Source organism: Meriones unguiculatus, chromosome 2, assembly GCF_030254825.1.
Source record: "Meriones unguiculatus strain TT.TT164.6M chromosome 2, Bangor_MerUng_6.1, whole genome shotgun sequence".
In the NCBI taxonomy this organism is placed as follows: domain Eukaryota; kingdom Metazoa; phylum Chordata; class Mammalia; order Rodentia; family Muridae; genus Meriones; species Meriones unguiculatus.
The window spans coordinates 134436204-134461511 of record NC_083350.1 but is presented as its reverse complement, the minus strand read 5'-3'; positions in this window follow the sequence as shown (position 1 = coordinate 134461511).

The following is a 25308-nucleotide window of genomic DNA, read 5'->3' as shown; positions in this document are numbered from 1 at the left end:
CAGAAACCACCAGATAAACCTTGGCCACCCTCTCTACCAGTCAGTCCCCATAAACCACTCCCAACAGACAAAACTGCACCTTCTCCCTGGAGCTCCAGCTTTTGGACCATATCTCAATCATCATTACTGGAGGCCTGCCAATACAAGAAACAAACAAGCTAGCTAAAGACCAGCATAAAAATACAAGCAACAAGCTCGGGCATTCTGGAAACACAAGAAGAGGAATACCATAAAAAGCGATGGATGTACTAACAGAGCTGAAGCACAAGAATGACATTAGATCCAATCATATGAAAATGATAGAGGCCTTTAAAAAAGAAATGAATAAAGCCATTAGAGAAATACAAGAAAATACAATCAAACAGGTAGAGTCCTTTAAAGAGGAAATAAATAAATCCCTTAAGTAAATACAGGAAAGCACAACCAAAGAGGAGAAGCAAATAAATAAAACCATGTAAGACCTGAAAAATGGAAGTAGAAGCAAAAAAGAAAACACAGTCTAAGGAAATCATGGAACTTGAAAACCTAGGGAAGAGAACAGGAACAACAGACACATATCACTAACAGAATCCAAGAGATAGAAGAGAAAATCTCAGAAATAGAAAATAGGACAAAATAAATTGATACATCAGTCAAAGAAAATGGTAAATCTAAAATCTCCTGATAGAAAACATCCAGGAAATCTAGGATACTATGAACTCCCACCCACTGAAGTTGAGCAGACACCCCCCCCCCTACATGCACACAAAAGAAAAACCCCAGGATATAAATAACTTCCCTACAGTAAAATCAAAAGTAGACCAGCAAACAAACATATGACCACAAGCAACTTCAAAATAAAAGAAATTAACAGTCACTGCTCATTGATATTTCGCAACATCAGTGGACTGAACTCTCCAATAAAAAGACACAGACTAACAGAATGGATTTGTAAACAGGACCCATTGCTCTGCTTTAAACAAGAAGCACACCTCAGCTACAAAGGTACACATTATTTGAGAGTAAAGGGTTGGTAAAATGTTTTCCAAGAACTTGAACCCAAGAAGCAAGCTGGAGTCAACATTTTAATATCTAATTAAATACAGTTTCAACAAAAATTAATCAAAAGAGATGAGGAAGGACACTTCATACTCATCATTGGAAAATTCCCCAAAGAAAATATCTGAACATCTATGCCCCAAACACAAGGGTACCCACATTTGTAAAAGAAACATTCATAAACCACACATAGATCTTTACATATTAATATTGGTAGATTTCAATACACCACTCGCACTGAAGGACAGATCAATGAAACAGAAACTGAACAGAGAAATAATGACACTAAGAGATGTAATAAATAAAATGGACCTAACAGATATCCACAGAACTTTTCACCCAAACACAAAAGAATAAACCTTTTTTTCAGCATAAAGTATCTTGGTGTATTGCTATCCAAACAAATGAAATACCTGTATGACAAGAACTTAGTCTCTGAGGAAAACTGAAAAGTTATCAGAAGATTGAAGATCTCCCGTGCTCATGGACCAGTAGGATTAACATTGTAAAAATGGGTATCCTACCAAAAGTTTACAGATTCATCTCAATTCCCATCAAAATAGCAAAAAAATTCATTGCAGATCTAGAAAGAACAATTCTCTATTTTATATATAAAAAAAGAACCCAGAAGAGCTAAAACAATATTGTACAAATAAAAGATCTTCTGGAGGTATCTCTATCCCTGATCTCAAGCTGTACTATAGAGCAACAATAATAAAAACTGCGTGGTATGACATAGAAACAGAATGGATGATCAATGGACTCAAATAGAAGACCTAGAAATAAACCCACACCCCTACAGACACTTGAATTTTCACAAACAAGCCAAATCCATACAACAGAAAAAAGATAGCATCTTCAACAAATAGTGCTGGTCTAACTGGCTGTCTACATGTAGATAAACGCAAACAGATCCATATATATCACCCTGCACAAAATTAAAGTCCAGTTGAATCAAAGACCTGAACATAAAACCAGACTCACTAAATCTGTTCAAAGAAATAGTGAGAAAGAGTCTTGACCTCATTAGCAGAAGAGACAACTTCCTGAACAGAACACCAACTGCACAGGCTTTAAGATCAACAATCAATAAACGGGACCTCATGAAACTGAAACCTTCTGTGAAACAAAGGACACTTTCAACAGAAAAAAAAAAATGACAGCCTACAGACTAGGAACAGATCTTCACCAACGGTATATCTAACAGAAGGATAATAACCAAAATATATTAAGAACTTAAGAAACTCCAACAAACAAAATAACAGAATTTAAAAATGGTATGCAGGACTAAACAGAGAATACTCAACAGAAGAATGTCTAATGGAGAGAAACACTTAAGGAAATACTCAATGTGTTCAGTCATCAGGGAAATGCAAATTAAAATGACCTTGAGATTCCAGCTTAAACCCATCAGAATGTCTAAGTCAAAAACTCAAGTGAGAACTTATGCTGGTGAGGATGTGGAGAAAGGAGAATTCTCCTCCATTGGGAGGGCAAACATTTACAACCATTTTGGAAATCAATCTTGTGTTTTATCAGAAAATTGGAAATAGTGCTATCTCAAGATCCAGCTATAACACTCCTGGGTATACACCTGAAAGATGCTCTACCATACAACAAGGAAATTTGTTCAACTAGGTCCATAACAGCTTTATTTGTTTTTTAAGTTAATTTATTTTTTGTTAATTACAATTTATTCATTTTGTATCTCAGCTGTACCCCCTCCCTCATCCCCTCCTTATCCTACTCTTCCTCCCTCTTCTCCTCCCATGCCCTCACACACACAGTCCACTGATAGGAAAGGTTCTCCTCCCCTTCCATCTGACCCTAGCCTAGTAGGTCTCATCAGGACTGGCTGCATTGTCTTCTTTTGTGGCCTGGTAAGGCTGTCCCCCCCCCCCATCAGGGGAAGGTGATCAAGGAGCCATCCACTGAGTTCCTGTCAGAGATAGTACCTGTTCCCCTTACTAGGAAACCCACTTGGACATTGAGCTGCGATGGGCTACATCTGTGTAGGGGTTCAACTTTATCTCCATGCACGTTCCTTGGTTGGAGTATCAGTCTCAGAAAAAAAACCTTGTGCCCAGATATTTTGGTTTTGTTGTTCTCTATGTAGAGCTCCTATCCCCTCCAGGTCTTTTATACCCCCCTTCTTTCATAAGATGGCCTGCACTCTGCCCAAAGTTTGGCTATGAGTCTCAGTATAGGCTTTAATACCCTGCTGGGCAGAGTCTTTCAGGACCCACTGTGGTAGGCTCCTCTCCTGTTCCCTGTTTTCTTCTTCTTCCAATGTCCAACCCGTTTGTCTTTCTGAATGAGGGTTGATCATCTTACAGGGTCCCCATCTTGCTTAGCTTCTTTAGATGTACTGATTTTAGTATGTTTATCCTATACTATATGTCTAATGTCCACTTTTAAGTGAGTATACACTATGTGTGTCTTTCTGCCTCTAGGATACCTCACTTAGGATCACTTAGGATGATCTTTCCTAGTTCTCACCATTTGCCTGCAAATTTCATGATTTCCTTGTTTTTAATTGTTGAGTAATATTACATTGTGTAAATGTACTGCAATTTCTATATCCATTCCTCAGTTGAGGGACATCTGGGTTCTTTCCAGATTCTGGCTATTACAAATAAAGCTACTACAAATATGGTTGAGCAAATGTCCTTGTTGTATACTTGAGCATAGTTTGGATATATGCCTAGGAGTGGTATAGCTGGATCTTGAGGAATCACTATTCCTAATTTTCTGAGAAACTGCCAGATTGATTCCCAAACTGGTTGTACAATTTACAAGTTTCCCACCAGCAGTGGAGCAGGGTTCCCCTTTCTCTACGTCCTCTCCAACATGTTGTCATTTGAGTTTTTGATCTTAGCCAATCTGATGGGTATGAGGTGAAATCTCACGGTGGTTTTGATTTGTATTTCCCTGATGACTAAGGATACTGAGCATTTCTAAAGTACCTTGGTGTGACTCTAACCAAGCAAGTAAAAGATCTGTTTGAAAAACCTTAAAGTCTCTGAAAAAGAAATTGAAGAAAATATCAGAAGATGGAAAGATCTTCCATGCTCATGGATCAGCAGAATCAACATAGCAAAAATAGCAATCCTGCCAAAAGCAGATTCAATGCAATTCCCATCAAATTATCAACACAATTCTTTACAGACCTTGAAAGAACAATTCTCAATTTCATATGATAAAACAAAAACCCAGAATTGCAAAAACAATCCTGTGCAACAACAGACCATCTGGAAGTATCTCCATCCCTGATCTCAAAATGGAATACAGAGCAATAGTAATAAAATCTGCATGGTACTGGCATAGAAACAGATTGGTGGATCAATGGAATCAAATAGAAGACCCAGAAATAAACCCATACACTTACGGATACTTGATTTTTTACAAAGAAGCCAAAACCATACAATGGAAAAAAGACTGCATCTTCAACAAATGTTGCTGATTTAACTGGCTGTCTACATGTAGAAAAATTCAGAGACCCATACTTATCACCCAGCACAAAACTAAAGTCTAAGTGGATCAAAGACCTCAACATAAAACCAGACACAGTAAATCTGTTTGGAAAAATAGTGGGAAAGAGCCTTGAACTCATTGGCACAGGAGACAACTTCCTGAACAGAAAGCCAACAGCACAGCCTCTAAGATCAACAATAAATAAATGGGACCTCATGAAACTGAAAAGCTTCTATAAAGCAAAGGACACTGTCATCAGAGCAAAAAGACAGCTTACTGACTGGTAAAGGATCTTCACCAGCCCATATCTGACAGTGGGCTAATATCCAGAATATGTAAAGAGCTCAAGAAGGTAAAAAGTAACAAATCAAATAATCAAATTAAAAATTGTGTACACAGAGGAAGACAATGCAGCCACTCCTGATGAGACCTGATAGAATAGAATCAGATGGAAAGGAGGAGAAGCTCCCTTATCAGTGGGCTGGGGGAGAAGCATGGGTGGAGAAGAGGGAGAAAGGTTGGGATTGTGAGGGACAATGGAGGGGGCTACAGTTGGGATACAAAGTGAATAAACTGTATTCAATAAAAAATAAATTAATTTAAAAAACGGTGTGCAGAGCTAACTAGAGAATTCTGAATAGAGGAATATCGAATGGCAGAGAAGCAGCTTTATTTGTAATAGACAGTATCTGTAAACAACCTAGATGTCCCTCAACCGAAGAATGGATACAGAAATTGTGGTACATTTACACATTGGCATACTACTCAGCTTTAAAAACAAACAAGTAACAAGAACAACAAAAACAAACATGGAATCATGAAATTTGCAGGCAAATGGTGGAACTAGAAAAGAGCATACTGAATGAGATAACCCAGAACCCTAAAGACACTCATGGTATATCCTTACTTCTAAGCAGATATTAGCCATATAATATAGATAAACATACTAAAATTACAGACCTATGGAAGCTAAATAACAAGAGCATCCTAGGGAGGATGCTTAGTTCTCATTCAGAACACGAACAGGGTAGACGCCAGAAGCAGAGGAAGAAAGGGAACAAGACAGGAGCCTACCAAAAATGTGCTTTGTAAGACTGCACTTAGCAGGGGATTGAAACAGATACAGAGATTCACAGCCAAATGTTGGGTAGAACTCAGGGAGTCTTATGGAAGAAGGGGGAGACAGAAAGACCTGGAGGGTACAGGAGCTCTATAGCTCTATAAGGAGATCAATAAAGCCAAAAAATCTGGGTCCATGGAAGTCTGCAGAAACTGCCGCATCAACCATGGACCATGCCTGGAAAAGTTTTAGAACCTCTGATCAGATGTAGTTAACAGGCAGGTCAGTCTCCATGTGGGTTCCCTATTAAGGGAAGCAGGAGCTGTCTCTGACATGAACTGAGTTGCCTGATCTTTGATCTCCTCCCCCTGGAGGGATGACCTTGCCAGCCTACAGAGGAAGAGGATCCAGAGAGTTCTGATGAGACTTGATAGGCAAGGGTCAGTTAGTAGGGGAAGAGGACCTCCCCTTTCAGTGGACTAGGGGAGCAAGCGGAATGGGAGGTATGGGTTAGAGGGAGGGTGGGACTCAGAGTAGATGTGGTATGGGGCTACAATCATGATAGTAAGTGAATAAATTGTAAAAAAAAAAATAAAAAGAAAAACATTTGTATTAAATGAGACTATTAGTTATTAAAAAAAAAAGGAAAAGAAAAAGATCTAACCTACAAGTAATAAAAGTAGAAGGGGAAGAGTTCCAGCTCCAATGACCAAAAAATACTTTTAAAAAAATCACAGAAGGAGGGGGGGCGGAGCCAAGATGGCGACTAGCACACACAGTTTCTGAGCAGTGGGATACCTGATCTTCTGAGTTGGAGAATGGAAGGACCCCCAACCCAGGAAAACCACAGCGAGGCTTTCTGAACACCAGAGAACATCGCAGGAGGTGAAAACTTTGGCCTCCGGTCACCCGGAGACTTGCTTGGGGAGGGAGAGAAAAGATCCTTTGTTCTTGCTGCACTCCCTTCCCCCAGACCTCCTTCCTCCTCGGCACAGCGGCACAGCGGACTCATCTTTCTCAGCGCAGACCTAACTGCCTGGGGTATACAACCGCTGAGACGGAGCCCCAACCACTTTAGCGGCAGACAAAAGCCAGCAGTACGTACCCCGGAGTCCCAGATTCGCGCAGCGGCTGCACCATCCTCCCAGGGCGCGAATCTGCTAGACACCATACTAGCTCCGCAGGATCGCCATCACTGACGGTACGACCCGCCCAATCCCACAGTGACAGAGAATACGCTATATACTCACCAAAACCAGGCAGAAACGTCATACAACCTGGACACACCAGGCACTGGGCCTCCCAAGCTTGGAGAGCACAGCGAAGAGATCCCAGGACTTCCCAGAAAGCATTGGGACTAGCAAGCCAGTCTCCAGTTACAGCAGGACGTGGCAGCGGAGCAGTACTGAACTGGCGGGGCACCACAGCCCTCCAGTTTAAGACTAACCAGGGCCAAACCAGAGAACAGAGAGCCTGATTACCCCATCCCTGCTGAAGTGACCACCCTGAAATCTCCAGCTGCAGCAAGACCTCAGAACCTGGCAGTGACAGCAGCACAGAACTGGCGGAACACATCAAAGAAGCAGGGCCAAACCAGAGAGCAGAGAGCCCCGGATACCACGATCTCGGCCAAGAGACCTGCCTGTAAGTGAGTGCACCCTTGAGAATCTGCAGTTCCCCAGATCCTGGGTCCTTCTAAATCAGAAGCCAGGCATCGAGCCCCCCTCCCACCCACATACCCACTTTGGGAAACAGAGGGGCACTAGGGACATTGAAGTTCCTGCCCTGTGGGCCTGATTGAGGAGCTAAGACAGTTAATACCAGAAATTGCGCTGCGATCATCATTAGCGCCTGCGACATATACAGTACAGAGCCCCTCCCACACACTCAAGGGTTCAACATTAGCCATCACTCTGTCCCTCGAGAAACTCATACACGCACACTTACACACACAGACACACACGCGCGCGCACACACACACACGCTTGCATTTGCCCCGTTTGCGCCTGCGTACTTTCCTCCCACAGGTACAGCTAGTCCTCAGCACACGCTGAGAGTGCTCAGCTTCCTGAAGAACTCTCCAGACACCAGAGAGAGACAGCACCAGTCTGATCTGCAGAATCCAAAAACAAACAGGGAAGGTTTCAGATAAGCCAATGGCCAGAGGTAGGCGAAAGAACACTTCCAACATAAATCAGGACATCATGACTTCACCAGCAAACCCCAAAATCGATGGATACACCAATTCAGCAGAAGCACAGGAAAATGATTTTAAAGCCATGCTTGCCCAATTATTTGAGGCTCATAAGGAGGAAATGAACAAGTCTTTCAAAGAGATGGCCAGTCAATTGGAGGCAAAGAAAGAAGAAATAGACAATATCCTTAAAGAAACACAGGCAAACATAGCCAAACAAATAGATACACAAGTAGAGGAAAAATTAGTGGCATATAAGAAGGAAATGAAAAAAGAAATAGAGGCCATCGTAGAGAGACAGGAATCCAAATTCAAACACATGAAAGAAATGGTGCAAGGCATGAAAACAGAATTAGAATCAATAAAGAAAACACAAAATGAGAAAACCCTTGAGCTGGAGAACTTGGAGAAAAGATCAGGAACCACAAAAGTAAGCATCACCAACAGAATACAAGAGATGGAAGAGAGAATCTCTGGAGCTGAAGACACACTTGCAGAAATGGATACTTCTCTCAAAGAAAAAGTAAAATCAGAAAAGTTCCAATCACAAAATATCCAAGAAATCAAGGATGCTATGAAAAGACAAAATCTAAGAATAATAGGAATTCACGAAAAAGAAGACTCCAGACTCCAAGGTCCAGAAAATATTTTCAAGAAAATCATAGAAGAAAATTTTCCCAACTTAAAGAAAGAGATGTCCACAAATATACAAGAGGCCTACAGAACTCCAAATAGACTAGACCAGAAAAGAAACACATCACGTCACATCATAGTCAAAACACTAAATCTACAGAACAAAGAAAAGATATTAAAAGCAGCAAGGGAAAAAGGCCAAGTAACATATGAAGGTAGACCTATCAGAATCACGCCGGACTTCTCATCAGAAACTATGAAAGCCAGAAGGGCCTGGGCAAGTATCATGGAGACTCTAAGAGATCACAAATGTCAACCCAGACTACTATACCCTGCAAAGCTTTCAATCAACATAGATGGAGAAAACAAAATATTCCATGACAAAACTAAATTTATACAATATCTACACAGCAAACCATCCCTACAGAAGATACTAGAAGGAAAACTCCAATCCAATGAAAACAAATTCACCCAAGAAAACAGGGCATACAGATAATGTCCCAACAAAAATGAAAAGAAAACAAGCAATGAATCAGGGTTAGATCATCGACTCCATTACAAAAGGAACTAACATGCATTGGTCACTATTATCTATAATATCAATGGACTCAACTCACCAATAAAAAGACACAGGCTAACAGAATGGTTAAGGAAACAGGATTCAACATTCTGTTGCATCCAAGAAACACACCTATGCAACAAAGACAAACACTACCTCAGAGTAAAGGGCTGGAAAACTGTTTTTCAAGCAAACGGTTCCAGAAAACAAGCTGGAGTAGCCATCCTAATATCTAATAAAATAGACTTTCAACCCAAGTTAATCAAAAAAGATAAGGAGGGCCACTATATTCTCATCAAAGGAAAAATCCACCAAGAGGACATCACAATCTTGAATATCTATGCCCCAAATACAAGAGCACCGACATTCGTAAAGGAAACATTATTAAAGCTTAAATCATACATTGATCCTAATACCTTAATAGTGGGAGACTTCAACACTCCACTCTCACCAAGGGACAGATCAACTAGACAGACACCAAATAGGGAAATAAAAGCACTCACAGAATCCCTAAATCAAATGGACCTAATAGACGTCTACAGATCATTTCACCCAAACTCAAAAGAGTACACCTTCTTTTCAGCACCGCATGGAACCTTTTCCAAAATAGACCATATAGTGGGCCACAAAGCAAGCCTCAACAGATACAAAAGGATTGAAATAATCCCTTGTATACTATCTGACCACCATGGACTAAAGCTCGACCTCAACAACAACAGAAACAACAAAAAGCCGACACGCACATGGAAACTAAACAACTTACTACTCAATGACAGCTGGGTTAAGGAAGAAATAAAGAAAGAAATTGAAGACTTCCTAGAATTCAATGAAAAGGAAGGCACAACATACCCAAATTTATGGGACACACTGAAAGCAGTGCTCAGAGGAAAATTTATAGCACTAAGTGCCTGCAAGAAGAAATTCGTAACATCACATACAAACAACTTAATGGCCCAACTGAAAACCCTAGAACAAAAAGAAGCAGATACACCCAAAAGGAGCAGACGGCTGGAAATAATCAAACTAAGGGCTGAAATCAATCAACTAGAAACAAATAAAACTATCCAAAGAATCAATGAAACAAAAAGCTGGTTCTTTGAGAAAATCAACAAGATAGACAAACCCTTAGCCAAACTAACTAAAAAGCAGAGAGAAACTATCCAGATCAGCAAAATCAGAAATGAAAATGGGGACATAACCACAGACATTGAGGAAATCCAAACAATTATTAGGTCATACTACAAAAGCCTATATGCCACAAAATTTGAGAATCTAAATGAAATGGATAATTTTCTTGAAAGATTCCATCTACCAAAACTAAGTCAAGATCAGGTAGAAAGACTGAATAGCCCTATATCTCCCAAGGAAATCGAAGCAGTCATTAACAGTCTCCCCTCCAAAAAAAGCCCTGGACCAGATGGCTTCAGCGCAGAATTCTACAAGACCTTCAAAGAAGTGCTAACTCCAATTCTCCTCAAGCTATTCCACAAAATAGAAACAGAAGGAACACTACCAAACTCATTCTATGAAGCCACAGTCACCTTAATACCTAAACCACACAAAGACCCAACAAAAAAAGAGAACTTTAGGCCTATCTCTCTTATGAACATTGACGCAAAAATACTCAATAAAATACTTGCAAACCGAATCCAAGAACACATCAAAGATATCATCCACCATGACCAAGTAGGCTTCATCCCAGGCATGCAAGGGTGGTTCAACATACGGAAATCCATCAATGTAATCCACTACATAAACAAACTGAAGGAGAAAAACCACATGATCATCTCCTTAGATGCCGAAAAAGCATTTGACAAAGTCCAACACCCATTCATGTTTAAAGTCTTGGAGAGATCAGGGATACAAGGCACATACCTAAACATAGTAAAGGCAATATATAGCAAGCCTATAGCTAACATCAAACTCAATGGAGAGAAACTTAAATCAATCCCACTGAAATCAGGGACAAGACAAGGCTGTCCATTGTCCCCATATCTCTTCAACATAGTACTTGAAGTCCTAGCCAGAGCAATAAGACAACTAAAGGAGATCAAGGGGATACAAATCGGAAAGGAAGAGGTCAAAGTGTCACTATTTGCAGATGATATGATAGTATACATGAGCGACCCCAAAAATTCAACCAGAGAACTCCTTCAGCTGATAAACACCTTCAGCAAAGTGGCAGGATACAAAATCAACTCAAAAAAATCAGAAGCCCTCCTATATACCAAAGACAAAAAGGCTGAGAAAGAAATTAGGGAAACAACACCCTTCACAATAGCCACTAATAACATAAAGTACCTTGGTGTGACCCTAACCAAGCAAGTGAAAGACCTGTTTGAGAAAAACTTCAAGTCTCTGAAGAAAGAAATCGAAGAAGATATCAGAAGATGGAAAGATCTCCCGTGCTCATGGATTGGTAGGATTAACATTGTGAAAATGGCCATACTGCCAAAAGCAATCTACAGATTCAATGCAATTCCCATCAAAATACCAACTCAATTCTTTACAGACCTTGAAAAAAAGATTCTCAGCTTCATATGGAGAAACAAAAAACCCAGAATCTCCAAAACAATCCTGTACAACAACAGATCATCTGGAGGTATCTCCATTCCTGATCTCAAGCTGTACTACAGGGCAACAGTAATAAAAACTGCATGGTACTGGCATAGAAACAGAAAGGAGGATCAATGGAACCGCATAGAAGACCCAGAAATAAATCCACACACCTATGAATACTCGATATTCGACAAAGAAGCCAATTCCATTCAATGGAAAAAAGACAGCATCTTCAACAAATGGTGCTGGACCAACTGGATGTCTACATGCAGAAAAATGAAAATAGATCCATATTTATCACCCTGCACAAAACTAAAGTCAAAGTGGATCAAGGACCTCAACATAAAACCAGATACCCTAAATCAATTGGAAAAAAAAGTGGGGAACAGCCTAGAACTCATTGGCACAGGAGACAACTTCCTGAACAGAACACCAACAGCACAGGCTCTAAGAGCAACAATCAATAAATGGGACCTCATGAAACTGAAAAGTTTCTGTAAAGCAAAGGATACCGTCATCAAAACAAAACGACTGCCTACAGATTGGGAAAGAATCTTCACTAACCCTTTATCTGACAGAGGACTAATATCCAGTATATACAAAGAACTAAAGAACCTGAAAAGCAGCAATCCAAGTAATCCAATTAAAAAATGGGGAACAGAGCTAAACAGAGAATTCTCGACAGAGGAATATCAAATGGCAGAAAAACACTTAAAGAAATGCTCATCCTCATTAGCCATCAGGGAAATGCAAATCAAAACGACCCTGAGATATCACCTTACACCCATCAGAATGGCCAAGATGAAAAACTCAAGCGATAACACATGCTGGAGAGGTTGTGGAGAAAGGGGAACCCTGCTCCACTGCTGGTGGGAATGTAAACTGGTACAACCACTCTGGAAAGCTATCTGGCGCTTTCTAAGACAAATAGGAATAGTGCTTCCTCCAGACCCAGCTATACCACTGCTAGGTATATACCCAAAGTTTGTTCAAGTACACAAAAAGGACACTTGCTCAACCATGTTTATAGCAGCTCTATTTGTAATAGCCAGAACCTGGAAACAACCCAGATGTCCATCAACGGTGGAATGGGTACAGAAATTGTGGTATTTTTATACAATGGAATACTACTCAGCAATCAAAAAGGAGGAAATCATGAAATTTGCAGGCAAATGGTGGGATCTAGAAAAGATCATTCTGAGTGAAATATCCCAGAAGGAGAAAGACAAACATGGGATATACTCACTTATATAGACCTATAAGATATGATAAACATAATGAAATCTATACACCTAAAAAAGATAATCAATTGAGCGGACATGGGGTAAGATGATCAATCCTCGTTTAGAAAGACAGATGGGATATGCATTGAATGTATGACAGGAGTCTACTGAGCGCATCTGAAAGACTCTAACTAGCAGTGTTTTCAAAGCAAAGACTCATGACCAAACCTTTGGCAGAGTACAGGGAATCATAAGAAAGAAGGGGAGTTAGTGTGATGGGGAAAGGATAGGAGCTCCACAAGGACCAAATATATCTGGGCACAGGGTCTTTTCTGAGACTGACATTCAACCAAGGACCATGTATGGATATAACCTAGAACCTCCACTCAGATGTAGCCTGTGGTAGCTCAGTAACCAATTGGTTTCCCAAAGTGAGGGGAACAGGGACTATTTCTAACAGGAACTCGATGACTGGCTCTTTGGTCTCCCCACCCCCGAAGGGAGGAGCAGTCCTGTTAGGCCACAGAGGAGGGCTTTGCAGCCAGTCCTGAAGATACCTGATAAAACAGGATCAGATGAATGGGGAGGAGGTCCCCCCCATCAGTGGACTTGGAAAGGGGCACGGTGGAGATGAGGGAGGGAGGGAGGGAGGGACTGGGAGGGAATGAGGGATCGGGACACGGCTGGGATACAGAGTTAATAAAATGTAACTGATAAAAAAAAAATAAAAAAAAATACAAAAAAAAAAAATCACAGAAGAAAACTTCTCCAACTTAAAGAAAGAGATGCCTATAAACATACAAAAAGTGTACAGAACCAATTAGATTGGACCATAAAAGAAAATCTTTCCACCACATAATAATCAAAATACTAAATCTACAAAACCAAGAAAGAATATCAAAAGGGGAAAAGACCAAAGAACTTGCAAAGGCAGTCCTATCAGACTTACACCTGACTTCTCAGAAGCCTGAAGGGCCTGGATATATGTCTTGATGTCTTGCAGACCCTAAAAGTCCACAGATACCAAACTACACAACTATACCCAGGAAACTCTCAGTTACCATAGATAGAGAAAACAGGTATAAAACAAACAAACAAACAAAAAAAACTTTAACAATATCTGTGCACAAATACTACAGGAACTGCTAGAAGAAAAACTCTTTCCCAGGAGGATAACTATATCCAAGAAAATAAAGGAGATAATTCCACACCAGCAAAAAGAAGAGATGCACACACACAAACACATACACACGCTAACACCACCAACATCAAAATAACAGGAATTAACAATCATTGGTCATTAATATCTCTCAACATCAATGGACTCAACTCATCAATCAAGGACCATGTATGGATATAACCTAGAACCTCCACTCAGATGTAGCCTGTGGTAGCTCATTAACCAATTGGTTTCCCAAAGTGAGGGGAACAAGGACTATTTCTAACAGGAACTCAATGACTGGCTCTTTGGTCTCCCCACCCCCGAAGGGAGGAGCAGTCCTGTTAGGCCACAGAGGAGGGCTTTGCAGCCAGTCCTGAAGATACCTGATAAAACAGGATCAGATGAATGGGGAGGAGGTCCCCCCCCATCAGTGGACTTGGAAAGGGGCACGGTGGAGATGAGGGAGGGAGGGAGGGACTGGGAGGGAATGAGGGAGGGGGGACATGGCTGGGATACAGAGTTAATAAAATGTAACTGATAAGAAAAAAAATTAAAAAAAAGCTAAAAGAATGTTTGAGAAAACATTATACCTCAGCAACAAAGATAAACATTAACTCAGAGTAAAGCACTGAAACAAAATTTTTTCCAGCTACAGACCAAGAAACAAATGGGAGTAGTCGTTCTAATATTTAATAAAATAGATGTTCAACCAAAATTAATCAAAGGGGGTGAGGGAGGATACTTCATAGTCATCAAAAGAAAATCCACCAAGATGACATTTAAGTTCTGTACATATATGCCCCGAATACAAGAGCACCATATTTGTAAATATTTTAAGAATTATCGCTTTCTACTTGAATGATTAACACTGCTATTACAAGTAAACTTCTGTCAGTATACAAGGCTGACTGAGTCATCAGATAAATCTGAAGCGGTGGTCCTCCCTTCTCCTGGGGTCCTTGGGCACCATCCCAGGAGGACAAAGGGAGCAGGAACAATGGATAGGGTTCAGAAAGCTGTGAGTACTGATGGAGACTTCCAGGAGGCAGCTTCAGAGAGAAAGCTCATTTTATTGTCTCAGGGGTGAGGTGTATATGGATTGTTAGGGTTACAGGATGGGAGAACTGATTGGTTATAACACAGTACTTAATTATCATACCTGCAGGGGGAAAAGAGGGACATGTGTGCCAAGTCACAAAGAGCTTGCCAGAGGCTCTGTGTAGGGTCATTCTCCAAGCAAGAACAGGCATCTGTGGCTAGAAATGTTCTCCAGATAAAGTCAGCCAGAGGAGAGGAAGCCCTGATGAGAAAGGGGGTCCTCCATTTTGCACCAAGCTCACAGAGCTATCAGGACATGGCAGACTGTGATCTCAATAGCAGGGTCTTCCAACATGAAGCAACTGTGTTTCCTCAACTATATTCTATTAATTGCATGTACAGGCCATTCTAAGAAAAAGGCCATTGGCATAATTCCATTTACAACAGGAAAATAAAATGCCTAGGAATAAACTTAACCAAAAGAGTAAAAGAACTTTATAATGAAAAATTTGTATTCCTCCAGAAAGACAGAGGAGATACTTGAAAAAGAAAAGACCTTCCATGCTCACGGATGTGGAAGAATAAAGCTTCTCTGAGGATTAGCTTTCATAATACCTACTAAGTAAGAAAAGAAGTCAGTAATTCAACCCATGTTTGATTCCAATAAATCACATGAATGATCATCATGGCAAGACATTCTTAAAGTTGCAATAGTGACGCTCAGATCTCAGCTGTAAACAAGATATGTACAGTTATACACAAGATTCACTTAACAGGTGGAATCATGCCAAGTACTGAAGATCTAGCCAACCAAGATCTGTACCTAATGTGTTCATGGAGCTCAGAGAAGAACCTAATCCACCTACTTTTCTAAAACAGTGTAATTCTTATCAGTATAGCTGTCACTCCCTCATCAAGGAAGCTTCCTTTCACAACAGCCTAGGTAACCTTATAGAAAGCCCAAACTAGTCAAATTGCATGAAAATGTGTCCAGAGGATATCTGCCCCCAGCATAACCTTTATACCTAAGGCACAGGGAGCTGCTTGGGAGATGGAGCAGAAAGATCGTAATAGCCAGGTGATCAGGAAGTTTGCTGAATAACCGACTTCTGGATATGACAGGGAAGCTATCTATCACACATTTGAAATCTCCAATACGGATGCTTATGCCAAACCTGGGAAATTATAATAACACTTGAAATGCAATGTGAGTATGAGAAGTGTACAGGGCCCCATCCGTACCTGAAGAATTACAGGCATTTTAAAACTGTTGAGAAAGACACAAAGGGCAGGGGGGGGGACTTTCTTTTCTAGAGATGAGCATCCTAAATTGTTATCCAACAGTAATTTGTCAGTTCTGAAAAATCACTTATACATATGTATTTCCACACATATCTGTGCAACTCTAAATAAACTCAAAGTTTAAGAATATATATATAATTGTTTCATATATATTATAGCTTCACATATATCGATATATATTATTTCATATAGATATATGATTATATAATATATTGTTTCATATATGTGTGGAATAATCTTAAAGGAAGCTCATGGCTTAGAAGAAAGAGAGGGAGGACAGAAAATAATGTATTTATATTTTACGTAGTCTTTACTCCCTTTTAAGGAAAATATGCTTTGCAACAGACAGAGACCAATTCAGAAAATCACAACCCCAAACAGAATGCAGAGTTGTGGGACTTAGTACATCTACAAAACACAAGGCTCAGGAAACATCATGGAAGAAAGGGCGGAAAAATTGTAAGATCAAGGAGTTTGCTGCAACATTGTGTCTCCAATAATGTCACAAGCTGCATGCATAAAGTACATTAATCACCATTACTGAAGAGGCATAAGTATGCAATTGGAGTCTGCTTCTGGACTGTGCCATCAATCTAACAGCCTACGAACACATTCTCAGGATATATATATATATTTTTTTTTCCACTGAAGAGAATTTCATGATTTCATTTATTCAGTTACAAATCTTTCTTTTTTCCTTTTAAGATGTTCATAAGGAACATCCACTTTGCATTATTCCTTAGGACCATATAATCATTTTCTTGGGCGTTTCTAGTAGTAGTTCCACATGCCCCAACCTCCCTTAATGACTTTGGAGTTGTAATAAAGTAATTAGAAGTCCTCATTCCTGCAGTTGCCTTTGCTAAATGATGTGAAAATACCCCTCCTGCTGGGGTTCACCCGCCAGCAAAATCCAAATGACCCACCAAAAGCTACAGCCATTCTAACTTGAATTTCTTTGTCCTTGCTAATTTCCTAACCATCCAGTACTGTTTATTTTTTTCTCAAGTCTTTAAATCTCTCATGATTCTTTATTTGTGGGGCATCTTCTCTACAGATAGAAACACGTTGACTGGATATCTAGTTATTTCCTATTGACATCCTCACATGTCACTTTGAAATCTCACTTTCCTGATTAATGTGTTGACGCATGACAAGGGCATGTTACATTAGCTTGGATATTCATTAACTGCTCAATTTTGGGGCCTAAATTTCCTTTTATTTTTAGAAAATCTATTTCCTTTTAAAAATTTATTACAATTTATTACTTTGTATCCCAGCTGTAGCCCCCTCCCTTGCCCCCCCTAATTCTACCCTCCCTCCCACTTCTCTTCCCATGCCCCTCCCCCAGTCCACTGATTGGGGTGGTCCTGCTCCCCTTCCATCTGACCCTACCTTATTAGGTCTCATCAGGATTGGCTCCCTTGTCTTCCTCTTTGGCTTGTTAAGGCTGCCTCCCCTCCCTCAGGGGGAGGTGATCAAAGAGGCAGCCACTGAATTAATGTTTGAGACAGCCCCTATTCCCCTTACTAGGGAGCATATTTGGAGACTAAGCTGCCATGGGCTACATGTGTGCAGGGGTTCTACATTATCTCCATGCATGGTCCTTGGTTGGAGTATTAGTCTCAGAAAAGACCCCTTTGCCCAGTGTTTTTTTTTTTTTTTTTCTTTGTTTGTTTGTTTGTTTTCTTTTGGTTCCTTTGCTCTCCTGTGGAACTCCTGTCCCATCCAGGCCTTTCTATCTTCCCCTTCTTTCATAAGATTCCCTGCACTCTGCCCAAAGTTTGGCTGTGAGCCTCAGCACCTGCTTTGGTACCCTGTGGGTAGAGTCTTTCAGAGACCCTCAGTGGTAGGCCTATTTTCTCTCTCTTCCGATGTCTATCCTGTCTGACTTTCTGAATGAGGATTGATCATCTTACCCAGGGCCCTCTTTCTTTTTTTTTATTTTTTTTATTTTTTTTTAATATTAGTCACAGTTTGTTAACTTTGTATCCCACTCCCTCACTCCCTCCCAACCCCACCCTCTGACCCTCATCTCCTCCCATCCCCTTTCCAAGTCCACTGATAAGGAAGAACCTCCTCCCCTTCCATCTGATACTGGTTTATCAGGTGTCTTTACGACTGGCTGCAAAGTCCTCCTCTGTAGGGCCCTCTTTCTTGCTTAGCTTCTTTAGGTGTACAGATTTTAGTATGTTTAATCCTATATTATATGTCTAATATCCGCTTATGAGTGAGTATATACCCTGTGTGTCTTTCTGCTTCTGGGATACCTCACTAAGGATGATCTTTTCTAGTTCCCACCATTTTCCTGCAGATTTCATGATTTCCTTGTTTTTAATTGCTGAGTAATATTCCATTGTGTAAAGGTACCATGATTTCTGTATCCATTCCTCAGTTGAGGGACATCTGGGTTGTTTCCAGATAAAGCTGCCACAAACATGGTTGAGCAAATGTCCTTATTGTATACTTGAGCATATTTTGAATATATGCCTAGGAGTGGTATAGCTGGATCTTGAGACAGTGCTATTCCTTATTTTCTGAGAATGTGCCAGATTGAGATACAGTAATGCACTGAGAAAAATAGTATCAATGAAAAAAGAACCAGCAGGATCATGGAAAGTAGTTCTGCTAAATCTGGGAAGGAGTTTACAGTGCAGAACACCCAACCTCCTAAGGAGTTTTATGAACCATTCAACAAAGTTTGGTTTGTGTAGACTATATTTTTGTATTTTTATTTTGATTTTTATTAATTACAGTTTATTCACTTTTTATCCCCCCTGTAGCTCCTTCTCTCCTCTCCTCCCAAACCGATCCACCCTCCCCCTTCTCCACCCATGCCCCTCCCCAAGTCCACTGATAGGGGAGGTCTTCCTCTCCTTCTTTCTGATCTTAGTCTATCTATTTTTTTCCCTGTGATTTGTGAATACCAAGCTTGAGTGAGTGAGTGAGGGATAGAAACAGAGAGAGAGAGAGAGAGAGAGAGAGAGAGAGAGAGAGAGAACCCTGTATTAATTATTCCTCATTGCCATGACCAAAATTCTTTGAAGAAACATTTTAATGAATAACAGATATTCTTGTCTCATAGTTTCAGGGTGTTCAATCTTGGGTTGCTTGGCTTCACAGATTTGGGCAGATCAACCATTTGAGCAGTTCAAGAATGTGGCTGGGGCTTTTGTTTTCTTCTTGCCAGATAGGTAGCAGGGAAATATGGAGAAAAGGCCAGGGAAAAATATAGCTTCAAGTATGCGTACCACATGACCTATATCCTCCAATAATGTCCCACCTCCTAAGTTTTACCATCTTCCAATATCATCATATTATGAATCCATCAAGGGATGAATTATTTGACCTATGACAAACATCGCAACTTAATCAAGGGAAAACCAGAAGTGTGCTTTAATCCCTAGTAAATTACCAACCCAATAAAGTCAGCAGTCAAAATTAGCTACGACAGGATCCAGGCTGACTTTGCTGCTAGATGTGGTCACTGATAGAAAGATTTGATCCTATTTTGGAAAGCTCTTCTTGTTCACCTTAGTGTATGAAAAGACTACCACAACACATTCACACCATGCACTTCAGGAAAAACAAAGCAAAAACAAACTCTTTTCCGCACACTATTCCCAGCTAGCAGATGATGAATATCATTTCATAATGTCAGGTACTCTGTCACTACAAAATAGATGATAGACTAGGTCTTCCACAATGGAAAAACAACGCTTTGTCTCTAGTCTTTCCCATGGCCTGAAATGTTTGTGAGGATGATATTTATTAAATTTACTTTTACTTCGGAAACTTATGTAACAGTTGCTGTAAGGAGGGTAGGGGGACTAATGAGACCATTTATAAGGCCCAACAGTCTGGGCATTACCTGAGAGGTAAAGAACTCCAACCTTTTAAATTTATTTAGTTTTTATTCTTTATTTTTATATTAATTACAGTTTATTCACTTTGTATCCAGCTGTATCCCACTCCCTCATTCCCTCCCAATCCCCATCCACCCTCCCTGCCCCTCTCTAAGTCCACTGAGAGGGGAAGTCCTCCTCCCCTTCTATCTGAACCCAGTTTATCAGGTCTCATCAGGGCTGGCTGCATTGTCTTCCTCTGTGGCCTAGCAAGACTGCTCCTCCCTTGGAGGGGTGAGGTGGGGAGGTTAAAGAGCCAAGTACTGAGTTTATGTCACAGACAGTCTCTGTTCCCCTTACTAGCAGCGGTTCTATGTTACATCCATGCATGGTCCTTGGTTGGAAAATCAGTCTCAGAAAAGACCAATGTGCCCAGATTTATTTGGTTTGTGTGGGGCTCCTGTCCTCTCCTCTTACTAAACCCCCCTTCTTTCATATGATTCCCTGCACTCTGCCCAAGATTTGGTTATGAGTCTCAGCATCTGCTTTGATACACTGCTAGATAAGAGTCTTTCAAAAGCCCTCTCTGGTAGGCTCCTGTCCTATTTCCTGTTTTCTCCTACTTCTAATGTCCATCCCATTTGTCTTTCTATGTGAGGATTGATCATCTTACCCTAAGTCCTCCTTCTTGTTTAGCTTCTTTAGGTGTAGAGATTTTAGTATGTTTATCCTATCTTATAAGCCTAATATCCACTTATAAATGAGTATTACTGTGTGTCTTTCTGCTTCTGGAATACTTTTTTATTTCTTAAGTCAATTGATTCCCCTTTATATTGCAGCTCCTTTGGGCTAGATTTTTTAACTTACAACTGAAAGAATTTTGCCTTTTGTAAAAGGTCTTTCTCACAAAAGTTAAATTAATTAGAGACTTTCCTTTTTGAATTGAGTAAAAATGATATTATAAAGCTAATTTACCAACTTAATAAAATTTAGGGCAATACAATCAAATTCCCAAAGTATACCTTTGGTGGTCATTTTAATGTTACAACCATTTGCATTGTTCTGTTCTTTTTTCCCTTAGTTTTTAAAGGAATTTCAATGATATATTCTCATTAACACTTACAATGCTCTTTTGAACTACTCAGGGGACAGGTGTGCTTCTCTCATAATATAATAGCCCTGTTCTCTCCTGCACTTCGTGACATATTTCAATGAAGGTTGAATAACAAAGCACCAGGTCACCTATGTAAGCACCTTTCTAAAAAAGCAATTACTTCCCTAACTGTGTAGGTAGGATACCATTATGAGCATCTGACAAAAGATCACAGCATCATACCTCAGTGTTCATTATAGAAACAAGTGGCCAATAAAATTCTCTGATGACAAAGAACTATAGGCAAATGAGGAAATCTGGCCATGGAAGATGTGGCCTTCCCCAAAGAACATTCCAATTTGTTGTCCAGTACCACACAGACAGGTACATATATGTAGAATTACATGGGCTGAACAGATTATAATGAAAAATCTATAGGATATAGCTATATTCATGCATTAAAATTATCTTAAAAGAAAAAAAAATAGGCCATGAGTTTGAAGCAAAGTGGTGAGGGGTCTATGGAAAAGATTGGAGAAAGGAAATGAAAGGAATGGATACCGTAATCCAATTTTAATTTCAATAAAAAAATAAAAAAATCTGTGATGATATAGGTGCATGAATATGAAATGAACATGATATCTGATATGCACTCAATGCACATACTATTTGATATGTGCTAAATGGACACCTAGACAAAAAAATTTAATTATTTTAATTTTATGTGTTTGGCTAGAAGTCTATGTCTGTACCACATTCATTCAGTGGCCAATATGGCCAGAAGAGGATATCAGTTCCTTTGGAACTAGAGATATAGGTGGTAGTGAGCCACCTTGTGGGTGCTGTAAATTAGTACTTGGTCCTCAGGAAGAATAGCCAATTCCCTTAAACAGCCAACACGTTTTAAGGGAAATTCTATCTGTTCCTTATGATATGTGTAGTATACACAGTTAAACAATATAATTCATAAATATGTTTTAAATGATTTCTAATTTAAGTACTGGTAAATTAAAGTAATTTAATTACTAACTTATATGTTTAAGTTAGATAATAATTAAAATTAAAGTATGCCAATAAAGCTCAGACATAACATTTTTCTTTATTATATGAAAATACTTCTCTGTCATACTTTTTATTTATACTCCTAAGTAAGGCTGGTAAGGTAGACAAGTAGCCAATATTTTTCTCATTAAGATCCAAACTGTAATCTAATTTCCTCTAAAATGTTTTATACATTTTTACCAATTAAACTTCCTTCTGATGATTTAGTGGCTCCTCATAGAAGAATACTTCTGAGATATAAAATTAAAAGTGCTTCAGAAAATTGATGAATACAGAGTTTCTTATGCCCCTCATAGGGTACTTTCTGAATTTTTATGTTTGTTTTTGATATTATTTTACCTCCGGAAATTCTTTTATTTTGTGCATCACTTAATTATCCCCCTTTGGTTTAATTCCCCTATTCTTAGAACTCTATTTTTGGACTGTTTAAAAAAGTTATATTTTAATACACAGCCTTAAAATAACTACAAATTTGCAATAGCACTCCTGGAGATAACATAGGAGAAGTGTGTGTGTGTGTGTGTGTGTGTGTGTGTGTGTGTGTGTAGGGTTTGTTTTCATTCACAGTTTGAAAGTATGCAATTTGCCAAGGCAGAGAAGTTATGATGGCCAGGGTGTGAAGCAGCTGGTCATGCTGTGCTCAGAGTCTGAAAGCAGAGAGAGTTGAATGGTAGTACCCAGCCTGCTTTGGCCTCTTTACAGAGTCTGGTACTCCAGCTCATGATCAATGTTACCCACATTAAGGGTGTGTCTTCCTGCTTCATTTAACCTAATTTAGAAACTCCCTAACTGACTTGCCCAGAGATTTGTCTCCAAGGTGATTCTATATCCTATCAACTTGACACTCAGTGTAAACCATCACTCTATGTGTTCACGTTTCCACTCTTGATCATGTTAAAATATTTAAAGATATACCAGTAGAGGTAGCAAAAAAGTAATTATAACAACAGTGCCTACCAACAGTAGATCTGATATTTAGTCATGACACATTCCTAGGGTGTATAGGATATAGTCATTATTATGAACGGATGACACAAATAATCTGAGTAAAACTGTTAAACACAGAATGAAGGAATAAATTTGATAAAACAGAATTGGATGTACTTAAGTTTATATCAATTAAAAGAGAATCTAAAAGAATCTTCAAATGCTAACTGCTAGTAATATGTTTGTCTTAATTTTGTTTACAAAATATGGACATGTCATGGGAAGTCCCCACAGTCATGTTCTGATGTAATTGTCTGCACATATTTTACACTTCAATAAAAGTTTACTCAAAAATCAGGTGTGATATTATACACCTGTAATTCCAGGAGAATTTGAAAGACAAAGGCAGAGTGATCATGGACATAAAGATAGCTTCAGCTGTATATAGTGAGACCCTCTTTTTAGTAGCACACATACCAACAGATTTCTAATTGGACTTTCAACCCTCTCAAAAAGATGGAAGTGATCCCTGGTATTGGAAATCTATCCAACTACCCAGTTTGGTGAAGTCATGGACATGGAGGAGAACCTACAATTGCCTCTTTACTAAACCAGAAGAATCCCTCAATACATTCTAAACATTTCTTTAGATATGATTTTGATTTGTGTAGACAAATAAGTATAACCTTCACATCTCATCAAAAAGAAATCTCTGCAATATATAGAGGACATTACTGAAAACCACAAGCAAATACATTGCAGAATTGTAGATCCTTGTCCTAATGGATACATCTACAAAGCAACCTTGCACCTAAGACTTGGGAAACACTGAGGAAGAGAAGCAAAAACACTGTAAGAGCCAGAACATCCGGAGTTTGCAGTAAGACCGTTTTCTCTAATGTCAGAAGATATACCCACCAGGTCTTACCCACAGGACTAGACTGCCCAATCGTGAGCTGAACAAAGATGATGCTAATAAATACATCAAGGTCAAGGGGAAAGCTCATGAAGCCTCAACCCTGCACAACGAACTATAGGAAACTGAGGAAAGGTGGGAATGAGAGATGTGGCCTTCCCCAAGGAGGGACACACCAGCTGGTTGTCCAGCCCATATGATCAGTTCTAAAAACATACATATGAGTAACATATACAGACTAAGAAGTTTGCACTTCAGAATAGACATGTATATTGTTGCATGTATTAATATACATATTAGATATAATTGTTATGTCTGTATATAAAAATATAGCATATACATCTAATAACAATTAGTGCAAAAAAGGCCATGAATTTGAGAAAGAGTGAGAAAGAGCATTTGGAAGGATTTGGAGGGAGAAAAGGAAATGGAGATATGTCAGTGTATTATTCAAAAAATAAAATAATAATTCAAAAACAGACTTAATTTGGACACATGCTTTTAGTATATGTAATTTTGAGACATATATTCTATTTCAAAAGGCATGAAGTGTTTCATTTTACTCAATTACTTATCAACTTATTTATTCACCATTATTATGTTTCCTTTCATAACTAAGTACCAAGTAAGGCTCTAGCATACTATACATTTTAAATCAGAAAGTCAAAATTCCCAACTATGTGGAATTTACTATCAATCCAGCTTCATGCTAATTGAATTCCTGAACATGGAGACATAGGTTCTTTTTAGCTTTTTTTGGTTACTGATTAACATAGAATGCAATTTATCAGGAGTTAAACTTCAAATCCAAACCTGCACGAAAAAAAAAGCTGATGCAGTTTGTGAAACAAAGGGGCAATTTGATAAATGAAGCCTCTGAGGAAGATACGGCAAAGTAACTCAAAAAAGCCGAAGAGGGAAAAATTGCAATTCAAAATTGGAAATGAGCAGTAATCATATGCTGTTCATTAGCAAGTTAAAGACTAGAAATAAAAAAATTCACACCTTATGCATATCAGATTAAAAACTACTGTGCATTGTTACTGTATCTGGAATTGCAACAAATCTCTTACTTTCTACCTGCATCATATATATATATATATATGTGTGTGTGTGTGTGTGTGTGTGTGTGTGTGTGTGTGTGTATGTATACACACACACACTGAATAATGAGTTTGGATGGGGGTCTTATGTAAACCATCAACTATGGTTTGTGGTTCTTT